The sequence below is a fragment of the Sminthopsis crassicaudata genome, chromosome 5 (genome assembly GCF_048593235.1).
Source record: "Sminthopsis crassicaudata isolate SCR6 chromosome 5, ASM4859323v1, whole genome shotgun sequence".
NCBI classification, from domain to species: Eukaryota; Metazoa; Chordata; class Mammalia; order Dasyuromorphia; family Dasyuridae; genus Sminthopsis; species Sminthopsis crassicaudata.
In genome coordinates this window covers 66964538-66982105 of record NC_133621.1, presented here as the reverse complement: position 1 = coordinate 66982105, position 17568 = coordinate 66964538, and the positions used below count along the sequence as shown (strand labels likewise).

Sequence of the window (17568 nt, the reverse complement as noted above, 5' to 3'; positions counted from 1 at the left end):
CTGAAGGGTTTCCCTCATGCAGAGTATACCCCTTATTTGCTCAGCCTCTTAGGGTTCCTAGATTCCTTCAAGATTTGTTTTATGAAATACTTTTTGATATCACTCCTACCAAAAATACCTTCAGTTTTTAATGTTGTCTCTCTGTGTATTTTGTCTTAATTGTCCCCAAGTGTAAATTCTTTGAAAGTCTATACATCTGTAGTACTTAGCTCAGTCTTTACACATGGTAAGCATTTGATAAAAATTCATTGACTATAGAATTTGTGACCAAAGAAGAACTAGAGATCATTATTGATCACGAAATAGAAAATTTTGATTATATCAAGTTAAAAAGCTTTTGTGAAAACAAAACTAATGCAGACAAGATTAGAAGGGAAGCAATAAACTGGGAAAACATTTTTTACAGTTAAAGGTTCTGTTAAAAGCCTCATTTCCAAAATAAATAGAAAATTGACTCTAATTTATAAGAAATCAAGCCGTTCTCCAATTGATAAATGGTCAAAATGATATGAACAGACAATTTTCTTTTTTTTATATTTGGAATTTTTTTTCACAGTATATATGCATGAGTAATTTTTTTTATAATATTATCCCTTGTATTCATTTTTCAAATTACCCCCCCTCCCTCCATTCCCTCCCCCCGATGACAGGCAATCCCATACATTTTACATGTGTTACAGTAAAACCTAGATACAATATGTGTGTGTAAATACCATTTTCTTGTTGCACATTAAGTATTAGATTCCAAAGGTATAAGTAACCTGGGTAGATAGACAGTAGTGCTAACAATTTACATTCACTTCCCAGTGTTCCATCTCTGAGTGTAGTTATTTCTGTCCATCATTGATCAACTGGAAGTAAGTTGGATCTTCTTTATGTTGAAGATATTCACTTCCATCATAATGTATCTTCATACAGCATTGAAGTGTACAGCGATCTTCTGGTTGAACAGACAATTTTCAGATGAAGAAATTGAAACTATTTCTACTCATGAAAAGGTGTTCCAAACCATTATTGATCAGGGAAATGCAAATTTAAACAATTCTGAGATACAACTACACACCTGTCAGATTGGCTAAGATGACAGGAAAAGATAATGCTGAATGTTGGAGCAGATGTGGGAAAACTGGTGGTTTTGTTGGTGGAATTGTGAACAAATCCAACCAGTCAGGAGAGCAGTTTGGAACTATGCTCAAAAGTTATTAAATAGTGCATACCCTTTGATCCAGCAATGTTACTACTGGGCAAAGAGATCTTAAAGGAGGGAAAGGGATCCACATTACATAAATGTGACTGATCTTTTTGTAGTGGCAAGAAACTGGAAACTGAGTGGATGCCCATCAATTGGAGAATGGCTGAATAAGTTATAATATATAAATATTACTGAATATTGTTGTTCTGTAAGAAATGACCAGCAGGATGGTTTCAGAGAGGCTTGGAGAGACTTACATGAACTGATGCTAAGTGAAATGAACAGAACCAGGAGATCATTATATATTTCAACAACAATACTATATAAGATATATTCTTTTTTTTTTAATTATATATATATATATATTTTATAATATTATCCCTTGTATTCATTTTTCCAAATTACCCCCCCTCCCTCTATTCCCTCCCCCCGATGACAGGCAATACCTTACATTTTACATGTGTTACAATATAGTCTAGGTACAATACATGTGTGCGAATATCATTTTCTTGTTGCACAATAAACATTAGAATCCGAAGGTACATGCAACCTGGGCAGACAGATATTAGTGCTAACAATTTTCATTCCCCTCCCAGTGTTTCTTCTCTGGGTGTAGCTACCTCTGTCCATCATTGATCAACTGGAAGTGAGTTGGATCTTCTTTATGTTGAAGATTTCCACTTCCATCAGAATACATCCTCATACAGTATTGTTGTTGAAGTGTACAGTGATCTTCTGGTTCTGCTCATTTCACTCAGCATCAGTTGATTTAAGTCTCTCCAGGCCTCTCTATATTCCTCCTGCTGGTCATTTCTTACCGAGCAATAATATTCCATAACCTTCATATACCACAATTTACCCAACCATTCTCCAACTGATGGACATCCATTCATCCTCCAGTTTCTAGCTACAACAAAAAGAGCTGCCACAAACATTTTGGCACATATATGTCTCTTTCCGCTCTTTAGTATTTCTTTGGGATATAATCCCAGTAGTAGCGCTGCTGGGTCAAAGGGTATGCACAGTTTGATAACTTTTTGGGCATAATTCCAGATTGCTCCCCAGAATGGCTGGATTCTTTCACAACTCCACCAGCAATGTATTAGTGTCCCAATTTCCCCACATCCCCTCCAACATTTGTCATTATTTGTTCCTGTCATCTTAGCCAATCTGACAGGTGTGTAGTGGTATCTCAGAGTGGTCTTAATTTGCATTTCTCTGATCAGTAGTGATTTGGAACACTCTTTCATGTGAGTGGATATAGTTTCAATTTCTTCCTCTGAGAATTGTCTGTTCATATCCTTTGACCATTTATCAATTGGAGAATGGTTTGGTTTCTTATAAATTATGGTCAGTTCTCTATATATTTTGGAAATGAGACCTTTGTCAGAACCTTTGTTTTTAAAAATATTTTCCCAATTTGTTACTTCCCTTCTAATCTTGTTTGCATTAGTATTATTTGTACAGAAACTTTTTAGTTTGATGTAATCAAAATCTTCTATTTTGTGATCAATAATGATCTCTAGTTCTCCTCTGGTCATAAATTCCTTCCTCCTCCACAAGTCTGAGAGGTAGATTATCCTCTGTTCCTCTAATCTATTTATTATCTCCCTCTTTATGCCTAAATCATGGACCCATTTTGATCTTATCTTGGTATATGGTGTTAAGTGTGGATCCATATCTAATTTCTGCCATACTAATTTCCAGTTTTCCCAACAGTTTTTTCCGAATAATGAATTTTTATCCCTAATGTTGGAATCTTTGGGTTTGTCAAAGATTAGATTGCTATAGATGTACCCTTTTTTGTCCTTTGTATCTAATCTGTTCCACTGATCTACCGGTCTATTTCGTAGCCAATACCAAATGGTTTTGGTGACTGCTGCTATATAATATAGCTTTAGATCAGGTACACTTAGACCACCTTCCTCTGAGTTTTTTTTCATTAGTTCCCTTGCAATTCTTGACCTTTTATTCTTCCATATGAATTTTGTTGTTATTTTTTCTAGGTCATTAAAATAGTTTCTTGGGAGTCTGATTGGTATAGCACTAAATAAATAGATTAGTTTGGGGAGTATTGTCATCTTTATTATATTCGCTCGGCCTATCCAAGAGCACTGAATGTCTTTCCAATTATTTAAATCTGATTTTATTTTTGTGGCAAGTGTTTTGTAATTTTGCTCATATAATTCCTGACTTTTCTTTGGTAGATGGATTCCCAAATATTTTATACTCTCAACATTTGTTTGGAATGGAATTTCTCTTTGTATCTCTTGCTGTTGCATTTTGTTAGTGATATATAAAAATGCCGAGGATTTATGTGGATTTATTTTGTATCCTGCCACTTTGCTGAAATTTTGAATTATTTCTAGTAGCTTTTTAGCAGAGTCTTTGGGGTTCTCTAAGTATACCATCATGTCATCTGCAAAAAGTGATAGTTTAATTTCCTCATTTCATAAGATATATTCTGATGGAAATGGCTATCTTCGGCAACAAGAGGATCCAATTCAGTTCCAGTTGATCAATAATGGACAGAATCAGCTACACCCAGAGAAAAAACACTGGGAAATGAGTGTGGACTGCTTGCATTTTTGTTTTTCTTCCCAGTTTATTTTTTTTACCTTTCTAAATCTGATTTTTCTTGTGCAACAATGGAACTGTATAATTATGTAAACATATATTATATTTAAGATAGACTTCGACATATTTAACATGTATGGGACTGCCTGCCATCTAGGAGAAGGGGTGGAGGGAAGAAAGGGAAAAGTTGGAACAGAAGTTGAAAAATTTACCCTTGCATGTGTTCTGTCAATAAAAAGCTATAATAATAAAAAAAGATTCATTGACTTCAAATTAATTGATACAGAGGATATTAAGAGGTCAAGGACAGGATGAGCCCAGCAAATCTATAACATTGAATTCCTAGAAAATCATATGTGTTACTTATGACTTAGAGTAAGCATCATTTATAGTATATATATATATATATATATGTATATATATGTATACATATATATGTATACATGTACTACAAAATGGTACTTAAATTTACCAGGCCATTACAATAATTGCTATTAAAAGGCATTGAATTTCTGAAAAGGACACTGTTAAATTGTGGCTCTGTAAAATTTTAAAATGTAACTGATGCCAGTTACCAGTTGACATTTTGGTTGCCCCAAACCATCCAAAACTAATAGGTTATAATTCATGAAAAATATCATGATAAAATTTTCAAGAGCCTAGAATAAAAAAAATCTGTGTATGTGGTAGTTATACATATACATATGTATATATACACACACACATATAGCTCCCTCAGGATACTTGTCATTGGCCATATATACATAACAAAATCAGAAATTGGGAACAAAAGACTAAGATGGAAGGTAATACCTCAGTAGGTCTCCAAAGTATTATTTACTCTTGCATTTGCTCATATGCTTTAATTTGAATTGAATCCTCAAACAATCTTGAAGATAAACCAGGGAGTCTTCACAGGTTGCACTTGATGATTTATCAAAAGGGCAGTCACTAAAGTGATTAAAACTGAGTGCAAGTTAGAAATCAGAAATTGAAGTAGTTAAAGGAGACTTTCTAACTCAAAAGAGCTTTGGGACTGAGACCTTTCCCCCAGTGAACAGGAGGATGAGGTTTTAAGACAGACTTTGACTTCTGGAGGTAAAAACTCTTCTAGAGAGGAAAGATACTCTTTTGTAAGACTTTGGGAATTGACAAAGAAATAGTGCTTGTAAGTAACACTTTGGGGATTGACCAAAGACCAGTAGAGACAGGCCCTTTGAGCAACATTTTGTCATCTCAAGATTCTAGGAGCCCTAGGCATCAGAGGCAACTACCTCTCCATATGTAAGATCTGGTCACATGTTCCTTATGTGTATTTCCAACATATATTCACTCTTCCCTGATAGGATGTGTGTGTGTGTATCTGTAGAACAATATGTCCCATGTTTACATTAAACACTCTATTGCTATTTTTCTTACAATTTTTCTTACAATTACAATTTTTCTTACTAATTTCCCTTGTTTTGAATTAATAGTGTCCTCTGGCTCATTAATTGAAGTAAACAATTTTCAGGGCATATAAACTAATGTTTTTAAATAGATATCTGAACATCATTAATATAAGAGTACTTGAATTAGAATCTTTCTTTGTATCTTTAGTACTTAGCAGAGTACATGGCATATAGTAGGAAATTAATAAATATGTATTATTTATTATTGATTAACAATGTTCTTAATGATTATTTTACAAAATAATCCATTTATTCTTAGTTGGCTCTGTTGTTTGAAAATCCTTTCTTGCATTGATTCAAAATCTGGTTCCTTCTATCTCTTGTTCTTTGATTCCTCTAGCACCTAACAGTGCTTGCCATATAGTAAGCATTTAATAAATGATGTTAATTGATGGATCTTCATTCTGTACTCTAGAAAGTATAGAATAAGTGTAAAACAGACTTTTGAACAGTAAGTCCAAATCATTGCAGATATCTCATTTATATAATTTGCTCTCTTAACTGTCCAGAGAACTTCTGAAAGCATACACAAAATTACGTTTTGTCCTGCTACCTTAATACTTATATGCACATATAAACATCACAATTTATTTTTAACTTTGTTGGTAACGTCTCATTTTTCTGTAGATCTTTGCACACAAATATTAAAATTAAAAAAAAATTTCTCAATAGTATTTTTATTTTTCCAAATACATATATAATTTTTAACATTCATTTCTATAAAATTTTGTTCGTTTTTTTCTACCTCCTTCCCCTAATTCTACCCTCCCCAAGACAGCAAGCAATCTGATATAAATATATTTTCATATTTGTCATGTTGTGCAAAAAAAATCAGAACAAAAGAGAAAACACCACGAGAAAGAAAAAGCAAGCAAGTAAACAATAAAAGGTGAAAATACTATTCTTCCTTCTACATTCAGTCTCCATGGTTCTCTCTGGATGTGGATGGATCCCAAGTCTATTGGAATTATCTTAGATCATCACATTGCGAAGAAGAGCTAGATCTATCATAGTTGATCATCACATAATCTTGTGGTTACTGTATACACAAAGATATTGACATATTGCCTCCTACAAGATTCAACTTTTTTTTTTAATGCAGAACTTACATGGATTTAGCAGCTCTGAGCTGGAGGACTGATTCTATCACCTCTTTGTTTGTTTTAAAGAAAATTACCTACCTTCTTGTCTTAATTTCTTCATTTACAGATTCTGGCTAACAATGCTTCTGCCACCCACTACATTATAGTAGTATGAGGGGAAAAGCTTTGTAAATTTCATAATGCTACATAGATTTGTTAACATTTTATATTTCTCTTTAATACTTTTATCATTTTTTACCTTCTAATAAAATACTTTTGTCCCTTTGGCCTTTTTTGGTATAATTATCATCAAACTAGCTCAATATCAAATTCCTGAAATTTCATTCTTTGCAAACATAACTGTTTTCTTAATTATTTGTTTGGTGGATTCTTGTTTGTTTTATTGGCTGTCTCATTCTACTATTTATTATTATAGTCCTAATGCATTTACTTATTAGATGTCATTGGTATATCTTATCTTTCATTTGATTTATTTTTGTTGCTAAGTGCTTCAATTGTTATGAAAGGTACGTGCCAACCAATAAATACAGTAAAACCCTAGTAATTTATACTATTGACTCTTATAATGGACAGAATGTTGAAGTTTAGAAAGCATGTGAACAAACATAATCTTGTGAAAGGTGCTTAATCAAATCCAACATCTTCTTTATGTCAGAAAAGCGATCTAGTTTTTGAATTGTCACCAGTCAGTTGTAGCATCATAATAAGAAAGGGCACTTTGTATGGTTCCCTAAGAATTAGCGCATAATATACTAAACAAGAAGGGACAAATCTCCTTTAAGGCAGATAGAAGTGTTATATAAGAAAGATATCATGTGAAATATGAACATGAATTGGCTTTTTTAAACTAAAATTTCTGCACCAAATACCATGATCATCCTCAAAGCATTCAACTTCAGAAAATATTTCCATTATCCTCTTAATGATAATAATTAATTTACATTAATAGCCGAGTGAAAGGTCCTTATAATACTATAACCAGTATATCTGAGGGCAAAATGTAATAGTACGATATAGTTAATTTAGCTATTTAAAATAATATTACAATTTAAGTAAAAAAATTATCTGGATAAAATTGGGTCACATTTATTCTAAAAACCTCTAACTCCTGATTCATGCATTTTGTTTAATGGAAATATTTTGACCAATTTAAGGTATTCCTCTTTCTGATATTTCTTATTTTAATGGCAGAATATTAATACATCACAAAATAGCAGGTATTACCTTTATTACTATGATCTCAAGGTAATCTCATGTGGAAAGGAACAAGACAGACTGTCTCAGGACTTGTCTTTATAGCTAGTGAATTTGCAGCCCGACTTATCTTTATTTAGCTCATCCATGCATTAGAATCAATTCTTTCCTTGGTTAAGAAAATTATTATTGTTGGCATGAAAATGTCAGGGTGGGAAATCCAGCTAAATGAATATGGATTGTTGATTCAGTGGCTCTCATTCTTTCAAACTTAAAGCCTCACCATCGTCATGTTTAGCATTACTCTGTTAGCCATAGTTAAATCAGTATAAAAATGCTTTAGGTCTACTATTCCTGGTAGTCTGTACATTATCAGATAAAATTATAATTGCAAAGAATGGGCTAAATAGTCATCTTGGGTTCTTTTAGGAAATATTTATTTACAAACTTGACCTGATTTTCTTTCCTTCCTTCCTTCCTTCCTTCCTTCCTTCCTTCCTTCCTTCCTTCCTTCCTTCCTTCCTTCCTTCCTTCCTTCCTTCCTTCCTTCCTTCCTTCCTTCCTTCCTTCCTTCCTTCTTTCCTTCCTTCCTTCCTTCCTTTCCTCCTATCTCCCCTTCTGCCTTCCTTCCCTCCTGTCTTCCTTCCTGCCTTTCTCTCTCCCCTCCTTCTCTTTTCCTTTTTCCTTTTTTCTTTTTTGATGGGTTTGATGAGCTTCTAGATCAAGTAAATGCATTAAACATTTACTTTAATTTTAGCGATTTGTTTTAAGGTTTGGGTTTTTTAAATGATTAACAAATTTTTCTGAGTTTTGACAAAATAAAAACCAATCCTTTTCATAGAAGAAGCCTCAAAGATTACTGTCCATCTTTTCTTTTTAAAAAATTGTTTAATCTTTTGTGGTTATACATATATATTAACTTTTAAATACACATTTCTTTATGGATTATGTTGGAAAAGAAAAAAACAGAAAAAAAGAGAAAAACCCTGAGAGAAAAAAAAGGGGAAAAGTGAACATAGCATGTTTTGATTTGCATTCAATCTCCAAATTATTCTTTCTGGATGCAGATGGCATTTTTTATCATAAAGTTTATTGGGATTGCTTTGGATCATTGAATCACTGAGAAGAACAAAATCTTTCATAGTTGATCATTGCATAATTTTTGCTGTTACTGTGTATAATGTATTCCTGATTCTGCTTGTTTCACTCAGCATCAGTTTGTGTAAATCTTTACAGACCTTTCTAAAATCAGCTTGTTCATCATTTTTATAGAACAATAATATTCCATTACTTTCATATGCCATAACTTTTTCAGCCATTCCCAATTGATGGACATCTACTCATTTTATAATTCTTTGCCACCACAAATAGAGCTGCTACAAACATTTTTGCATATGTGGGTCCTTTCCCCTCCTTTATGAATTCCTTGGTATCCCAAGACTGATTTTAGCAAATTTTTGATAAAGACTTTCATGCTATTTTTGCGAATGGAGAAAAGATTATGAAATGTAGGCAAGACAGTATTATGGTTCAAAGGACTCAGAATAAGCTAAATGAACAAATCCAAAGAAAAGAAGTTAATGAAAGGAGTGCTCCAGTGGAGTGCGTCAGGAGTCTATTCTTGGCCCTGGACTGCACAACAATCTTTATTAATGAGTTGTTTGAAAGCACAAATTTTCAGTGGACACAAAACTAGAGGAGATAACTAGCACTTACAGATTCAACATTCAAAAAGTTCTCAACCAGCTAGAACATTGAAGAAAAGCTAATAAAATGAAATTCACTAAAGATAGGTGAACATTCATACAATTGAGTTTTAAAAATCAACTCTATAAATAAAAAATGGGGAATTTATGCTTAGGCATTTGTCTAAAAAGATCTGAGGTTTTCATGGAGTGTGAACTCAGCCTGAGTCAGAAGAATAATGTGGTAGCCAAGAATGTTAATGCAACTTTATTGTCTCTGCTGTACTCTGTCTCTCCTAGTCTATCTATGGAATACTGGATTCAAGTGTGGGCACACATTTTAGCAAAGGCATTGATTAACTGAAGAGCTTCCAGAGAGGAAATAAGCAAGAGGGTGAAAAGCCTTATGCTTATTCCATACACCATGAAGTTGAAAGATCTGAAGTCATTTATCCTAGAAAAAAGAAAACCTAGTGGAAACATGATAGCAATTTCAGGTAATTGAAGACCATCTTTGATATCTTGTTCTATTTGTCCTCAGAAGGAAAAACCAACAGTATCAGATGGAAGTTGTCAAAAAGTAAACAAGTTTAGTGTAAAGAGAAGCATTTTTATACTTTATTTTTAAATTAATTTTATAATTATAACTTTTTTTGACAGTACACGTGCATGCATAATTTTTGCAACATTATCCCTTGCACTCTCTTCTATTCCAAATTTTTCCCTCCTTCCCTCTACCCCCTCCCCTAGGTGGCAGGCAGTCCCATACATGTTAAATGTGTTATAGCATATCCTAGATACAATATATGTGTGCAGAGCCGAATTTCTTGTTGTCCAGGAAGAATTGGATTCAGAAGGTAAAAATAGCCTGGGAAGAAAAACAAAAATGCAAACAGTGTACACTCATTTCTGGGTGTAGCTGATTCTGTCCATCATTGATCAATTGGAACTGAATTAGATCTTCTCTTTGTTGAAGATATCCACTTCCATCAGAATACATCCTCCTAATAGTATCGCTGTTGAAGTGTTTAATGATCTCCTGGTTCTGCTCATTTCACTCAGCATCAGTTCATGCAAGTTAAAGAGAAGCATTTTAACAAAAATGATATAGACTACTTTGGGAGGAAAGGGGTGACTTTGGGTCCTCAAAAAATAAGGTGGGTTTATTATCTCTGTTGTTGGATATTCTGGTTCTAGTTGCTCTAAAAGGTCTCTGGAGTCCCTTCTAATTCAGAAATACTGTGAACATTCTCTTAAAATATCAATAGGCAGTCTCAACAAACATATAGTCTATGTTCATTTATAAATCAGTTTAACATGTTTTCTCAAATAAATAAGACTTTTAAGCTTTTGTGGAGCTGAATCATAGCACTAATGATGAACCAAAGTATTAATTAAAATTCTTAAGTCCCAGGACCAAGGAATTTTTCCAATGGAAGAAGGATGTTTCCTTCTACTTTCCTGGATTCATGGAAGACTCTATGGAGTAGTTGAGAAAAGGATGATCAATTAAAACTAGAAGCATCGGAAAAGGCTTCAGCTTTAACCAGATCTTGAAGGTTGTATAGGATTTAGATAGGTGGGGGAAACCAAAGAATACATTCTGTGTAGTAATAGGTACAACATGAGGGAAAGTTTAAGAGTAGCAGCATGTTTCTGGTTTCCTGGAAAGCATAGGACATGTTAGAAGGATAGATTATGATTTTTTTTGTTTTTTATTATAGCTTTTTTATTTACAAGATATATGTAAGGGTAATTTTTCAGCATTGACAGTTGCAAAAACTTTTGTTACAATTTTCCACTCCTTCCCCTCCACTCCCTCCCCCATATGGCAGGTTGACCAATACATGTTAAATATGTTAAAGTATAAGTTAAATACAATATATGTATACATGTCCATACAGTTATTTTGCTGTACAAAAAGAATCAGACTTTGAAATAGTATACAATTAGCCTGTGAATGCAGGTGGACAAAAATAAAGGGATTGGGAATTCTATGTAGTGGTTCATAGTCATCTCCCAGAGTTCTTTCCCTGGGCATAACTGGTTCAGTTCATTACTGCTCTATTGGAACTGATTTGGTCCATCTCATTGTTGAAGAGGGCCACGTTCATCAGAATTGATCATCACATAGTATTGTTGTTGAAGTATATAATGATCTCCTGGTCCTGCTCATTTCACTCAGCATCAGTTCCTGTAAGTCTCTCCAGGCCTTTTTGAAATCATCCTGCTGGTCATTTCTTACAGAACAATAATATTCCATAATATTCATATACCACAATTTATTTAGCCATTCTCCAATTGATGGGCATCCACTCAGTTTCCAGTTTCTGGCCACAAATATTCTTGCATATATAGGTCCCTTTCCCTTCTTTAAGATCTCTTTGGGATATAAGCCCAGTAGTAATACTGCTGGCTCAGAGGGTATGCACAGTTAAATAACTTTTTGGGCATAGTTCAAAATTGCTCTCCAGAATGGCTGGATTCTTTCACAACTCCACCAACAATGTATTAGTGTCCCAGTTTTCCCACATCCCCTCCAACATTCATCATTATTTGTTCTTGTCATCTTAGCCAATCTGACAGGTGTGTAGTGGTATCTCAGAGTTGTCTTAATTTGCATTTCTCTCATTAATAATGACTTGGAGCATCTTTTCATATGGCTAGAAATAGTTTCAATTTCTTCATCTGAGAATTGTCTGTTCATATCCTTTGACCATTTATTAATTGGAGAATGGTTTGATTAGAAGGATAGATTATGAAAGTGTTTGAAAGCTAGGCAGAGATAAGTAGATTTCATGTAATAGGAAAAATATTCCATGTGAGATATTTGAATGGGAGATGATAGAGTTCTAAAAAGATGAATCTAGTTGCAGTTTATTGGATGAATAGAGGAAGGAGAGCTTAAAGTCATAGAGGCCAAGCCACATAGCTGTACAACTGTATAGTTAAAAGGTGATAAAGAACTGAAGTAACAAAAAGTTAAGTAAAGGACAATCAATCAATAAGTATTTGATAAGTGCCTGTTGTGTGTTAGCCACTGTGCTAAATGTTGAGGATATAACAAAAATGAAAATTCCTTGTCTTCAAGAAGTCGACCTTTCATCAGATCGTAGGATCATAGGTTTAGAACTAGCAGAGACCTTAAAAGTCATCCACATCAACCGCTGATTTTACAGATGAAGAGCCTTAGGTCCAAAGTGAGCAGAAATGAATAAAAAAAGGAAAAAGCACTGATAAAATTGGTGATTGACTGAATATGAGAAACGAAGGAAGGAGCCAAGATGAGTCCAAGGTTGACAAATGGTCATTGGGGCAGCTAGGTGGTATAGTAGATAGAGTGTTGGTCTTAGAGTCAGGAAGACTCCTTCTTCAGTTCAAACCTAGTCTCAGACACTTATTACCTGTGTGAATCCGGTTAATCCACTTAACCCTCAGTTTGCTTCAGTTTCCTCATTTGTAAAATGAGCTGGAGAAGGAAATGGCAAACTACTCCAATATCTTTGCCAAGAAAACTTCAAATGGGGTCACAAAGAATTGACTGTAACTGAACCAACAATAACAACAACTAAATGGCCATGATATTTTACTTAGATCTGTTGCCACAGGGAAAAAAAATCCTCATAGTATTCAAAAATGGAAGTACTTTGCTATGACTGCTATGGAAATGCAAGATTAGATGTTATTTAGAGGCCACAATTTTTCAAAATATATAGCTTATTTGAACTTAGTATGTTTCATCTCTGTTTTGAACTATACTAACCAGAAAACAAATTTCACCTCTTCTCTGTTAATAGTAAAGGAGAACAATAAAATCAACCTTTCTTTGTTCATGAAATAGTAAAGATTAGATCAGTAAAGTTTTCCCCAGGGGGGGAAGATATTTTTATAAAGCAATTGTTAAAGCTAATCTGCTGATGAACAACATTGGATTTTGGTTTATAATCCCAATATTTATTATGCAATTTCGTTGAGAAGTTCCTGTTCCCTGGAAGGCAATGTCATCCTGCTAAATTTGTTAGATAAGAAATATAGAAAATTACATGATTTTTATAAGCACTGAAAGTGGAAATGCTGTCCTAAAAGCAAAAATTTTACAAAGATCTTGGTTTAGATTTTATCATCTGCAAGATTGATCTTCATCAAAGAGAGACTTTTCATTTTAGGTCCCCTTTGCAATGCAGGATCTTTTCAGATGGTATTTATGTTGTTCTAAACCCTATTAAGAAGTGTCTTCTGAGAAACTGATGATCTCCAATGGTCAGAGACTATTCTTTTTGGAACAGATTTAATTCAGAAAGAAATCAAAAAGGCTGTAAAATCCTTACTTTAAGGATATAGATTAGTGTTAATCCTAGGAAATCTTTCCTAAGGGGAAGTAAACAAATAATTTAAAATATTGGATCATTTCATAGTAACTTTCTGTCCATTTCAGAGGGATCAGGGGATTGAAGAATGCTAGGAATAATTCACAATGTGGGAAATATAGTAAACTCAATTAATTACAATTCTGTTTTCAGGGATGCTGTTACTTTAAACCTTGAAATTGAACTAGGTTCTAAAAGAAGCCAGTTGCTAAGGGATATCAAATAAGAAGACTGTTAAAGAAACCAAGTATTTTATGTAGATTAAGTTTTTTAACATTAATATTCTTCCTGAAACACAGGCTTATCTTTTAACATCAAAATTCATCTGCTGATGCTATAGTGTTTGGAATTAGAAAAATACTACAGCCTCTAAAGAATTATAGTTTTAGGCTATTCAGGTGATGATGGAGAAATAAATAATGGACATGAGTATTATAATAGGAGTAATAATGAGAGAGATGATATATTTCTAATTAGGAAATATATAACAAAATCAGTGCAAAAAATATCAGAGAAATCTAGGACTAAATAAGAATGTGGACCAATAGCCTAGCAAGAAAGCAGGAGACAGAATTGATATGTGTCCCACTTGTTATAGTGGTACCCATGCTATGCCAAGTGATCTGGAGATGTCTTCCCAGTTCTACTCCTTCAGTGTCTCATCTCTGAGATCGGATGCTCATTAGTAGTATTCTCCACTCTTAGAAACCAAGTTCTTTTTCTTTGCTTCCTCTCAACACAGGAGGTTGGAGTTCAGTAAACAACATGCTTGGATTCCATTCTCAAGCAGTATGCAGTCACCTGTCTTTTACATCCATGTACTTTTGCTACAAAATACCATTGCTGATGGAGAGAGGTTGGCAAGGGGAGAACTTCTCTCCCCAGTTGCTGTACTCTATAAAAGGGGCATGAGGAAGGATGAGCAATCTTTCCTTGAGAACTCAATCCTGATTTAGGGTTGGCTTTCCTCTCCACTTTGTACATAGGAAGTTGGAGTCCTAGAAGCAGTTCTCAAATACCATGTTCAGACTGCGTGTAGAGCTATATCCTATGTCCTTGTGTTTTTGCTTCAAGACACTGTGGATGGTGGGTGGGCAGAAGGGAGATAAATCATCCTTCTCCACCCCCTCACTCAAAGGGATTTTTGCTCTACACTTTAAAAAATATGCAATGGGTGGCTAAAGTCTGAACTTTTTTTTTGTTGTTGTTTGTTTAATGGATTGGAGATTTAATATATTAGGGGTCTCACAGTTAACCTTCAGCATTAGTAATAGAATGCTACATCACACATTTGCCTTAAAACCGAGTCCCTGACTCTTACTTCTCAGTACTACCCTATACCTAACTCTTGCTATGTCTTGACTCCTAGTCCTCCCTATAACTGCGTCTCCAGAACTAGCTCTAAGTTTCTATAAATCTGACTGCCACCCTACTGGATGCCTGTGAATTATTTGGCAAATTGCTGCCCTTGGTCTTAAATTTGGTTTAGATTTTTTCAAACCATTTTTCTTATTTTCTCAATTTCAGATTTGCATATGAGATCCAAGTATCATGTGTTCAGGCCAAGCAAAACTGGTTTCTGACTCAGTTCCCATGTTTATTTGCCATCTTTTGGCCAAAGCTACAGGTCTGTCAGGATTTCTAGTCTTCTCTAGTCTTACATGTCTTTTGACCTTCCTTCTTCTATTTTCATCCACTTATTCAGAAACCATTTACTGACTATTTATTTTATAGCGGATTTTCTTGTTGCTACTGGGAAACCTCATTTTAATAATTTATTTAATAATTACTATCTTTCCCCTAAAGCACTCTTTTTCCAAACCTATTTCTGTAAGGACTACTTCCATCCTCAGTCACTAGGGGCACAAACTCAGTCATCTTCAACTCCTCCCTTTCTTTCCCTCTCTCCTCCCCGTGCCCACTACCCCATACTGATTGCCATTCCTTCTGCCTCCACAACATCTCTTCCTATGTTCCCTTTTCTTCACTCACAAAGCCCTCAGCGTAGCTCATATACTCATCACTTCTTTCCTGAACAACAGTCTTCTAATTGGTCTCTCTGCCTTTAATTGTTTGCTTCTCCAATTTATTTTTTTTTTCATAAAGCTTTGACATTGACATTCCTGAACATGGTTCGCAAGACTGTGGTATGGGTGCGCTCAGCACTCTCAGCCAACTTTTCCATTTACTCAAGAACTCTTGGACTTCATTGGACTCTCAGTTTCTATATATGACAGACACATTCCTTTGTATGTAAAATAGAGGGGGGGGGCTAGATGATACTTGTGGTTCCTTCATGGACTAAATCCTATATTCCTATGATTCTGTGAGGGGTGGGAGGCTTTCCTCTGAGTTCCTTTAATTTCATAGATTATTAATGATTTTGTATAACTTTTAATAGTTTGAATCTCTGTTTTTGAAAACTCTTATTTCATTTATTATTGCCTACCATCCAGAGATGTTAAACTACCTTTAAAAAAAATTAGCACTAAGTGTCCTTAACTTGTTTGCTTAAAATAATATGATTTCAACTTCTACAACCTTGCTCTTGCACAGCATGTATCCATCCTCATTTCTTCCCCAGTCCAGATCCAAATTCCTTGATTGCATTTTAACTGTTTTTTTTTAACTTTTCTTTCTCAGTTTATGTAGAAGTATATACAGGCTTGTGGAATATCTTCTATAACATATATGCTGGTTTATTTTGCTTTTGAATTCTTATATCTGGGCTTTCTTTAATATCTTAACCTTGATTAATAGTCCTTTACAATTTTAAATGATATTCCTTAAAGTATAGGTTGCTTCCTTATGTCTTTTTGAAAAAAATCTTTATTTAGTGTTGAAGCTCTTGATGATTAGATTTCTTGATGATTTGAATGTGGGATTCATCTCTGATGGTGCTTTATAGATTCTCTCAAACTGCATATTATTCTCTTTTTCTAATACTTATGGAAAGATTTCTTATATGATTTCCTAAAATGTAGTATTTACATTGTTTACATCATCATTTCCCTCCCTTGAATACCTACAATTCTCAGATTATCTAGCTTATCTTTGTTTTCAAAGTCCACAGCTTTAATTCTTAGAGACTTCTAGTATTTTCCTAATTTTTCAAAAATATAATTCTTATATTTGTTGCTGCTTCTCTAATTTTTTTTGTGTTCAATCTCTTATTACTTTCTTTTTTTTCAGTATCCATTGAATTCCACAGCTTTAATTCTTAGAGACTTCTAGTATTTTCCTAATTTTTTCTAGAACTTTTCAAAAATGTAGTTCTTATATTTGTTGCTGCTTCTCTATTTTTTTGTGTGTGTTCAAGCTCTTATTACTTTCTTTTTTTTCAGTACCCACTGAATTCATGGCATTATACTCTTCCTGACAGAAAAAATTAAGAATCTCTTGATGGAAGTGTTGTGCAGCTGAATTTTAATTATCTAAGTAAGTATATAATCTGAATCTTTTATTTGAACCTTCAACAAGTGGTAACTTTAAGACAGAATGGACAGTGGTAAAAATGGCATTTCATGAGATCAAGCATAAAAAAATGACATCAAAATTGACAAAGAATAATTGTGATAAAATTGAATAAAAACATTATTTGATTCAGAAAATGGCTTAAAATTTCTCAGTGTATGATATATATGTACATATATAATATAGATAACCTAAATATATGTAATAATTTTCTATTGTGTATCTCTATATAATTCCACTGTGTATATCTATATCTATATCTATATCTATCTATCTATCTCTATCTATCTATCTATCTATCTATCTATCTATCTATCTATCTATATCTATATATATCTAAATATATATCTATATATATCTCTCTATATATATATCCCTATACTTAGCCCAATGCCTTGCACATGGTAGATGTTTAATGTTTGTTGATTTGGGTGAAAAAAGTCCCTCATCTTCTAAGCCACTGGGTATCTTATCGTTCAAAATTCTACTTTATGAATTCTAATTTCCTTCCTCAACTTTTTTCTT

At 33.8% G+C, this 17568-nt stretch overlaps 1 long non-coding RNA gene across 1 annotated transcript in view; it reads left to right on the top strand.

Moving 5' to 3' along the window:
- Positions 1 to 17568, top strand: part of LOC141542562 (uncharacterized) — a 108564-nt gene that overhangs the window by 27462 nt on the left and 63534 nt on the right. The window contains exon 2 of the long non-coding RNA XR_012482204.1: positions 16914 to 17007. This is a non-coding gene — a long non-coding RNA (uncharacterized LOC141542562). The remainder of the gene's footprint in view (positions 1 to 16913; positions 17008 to 17568) is intronic.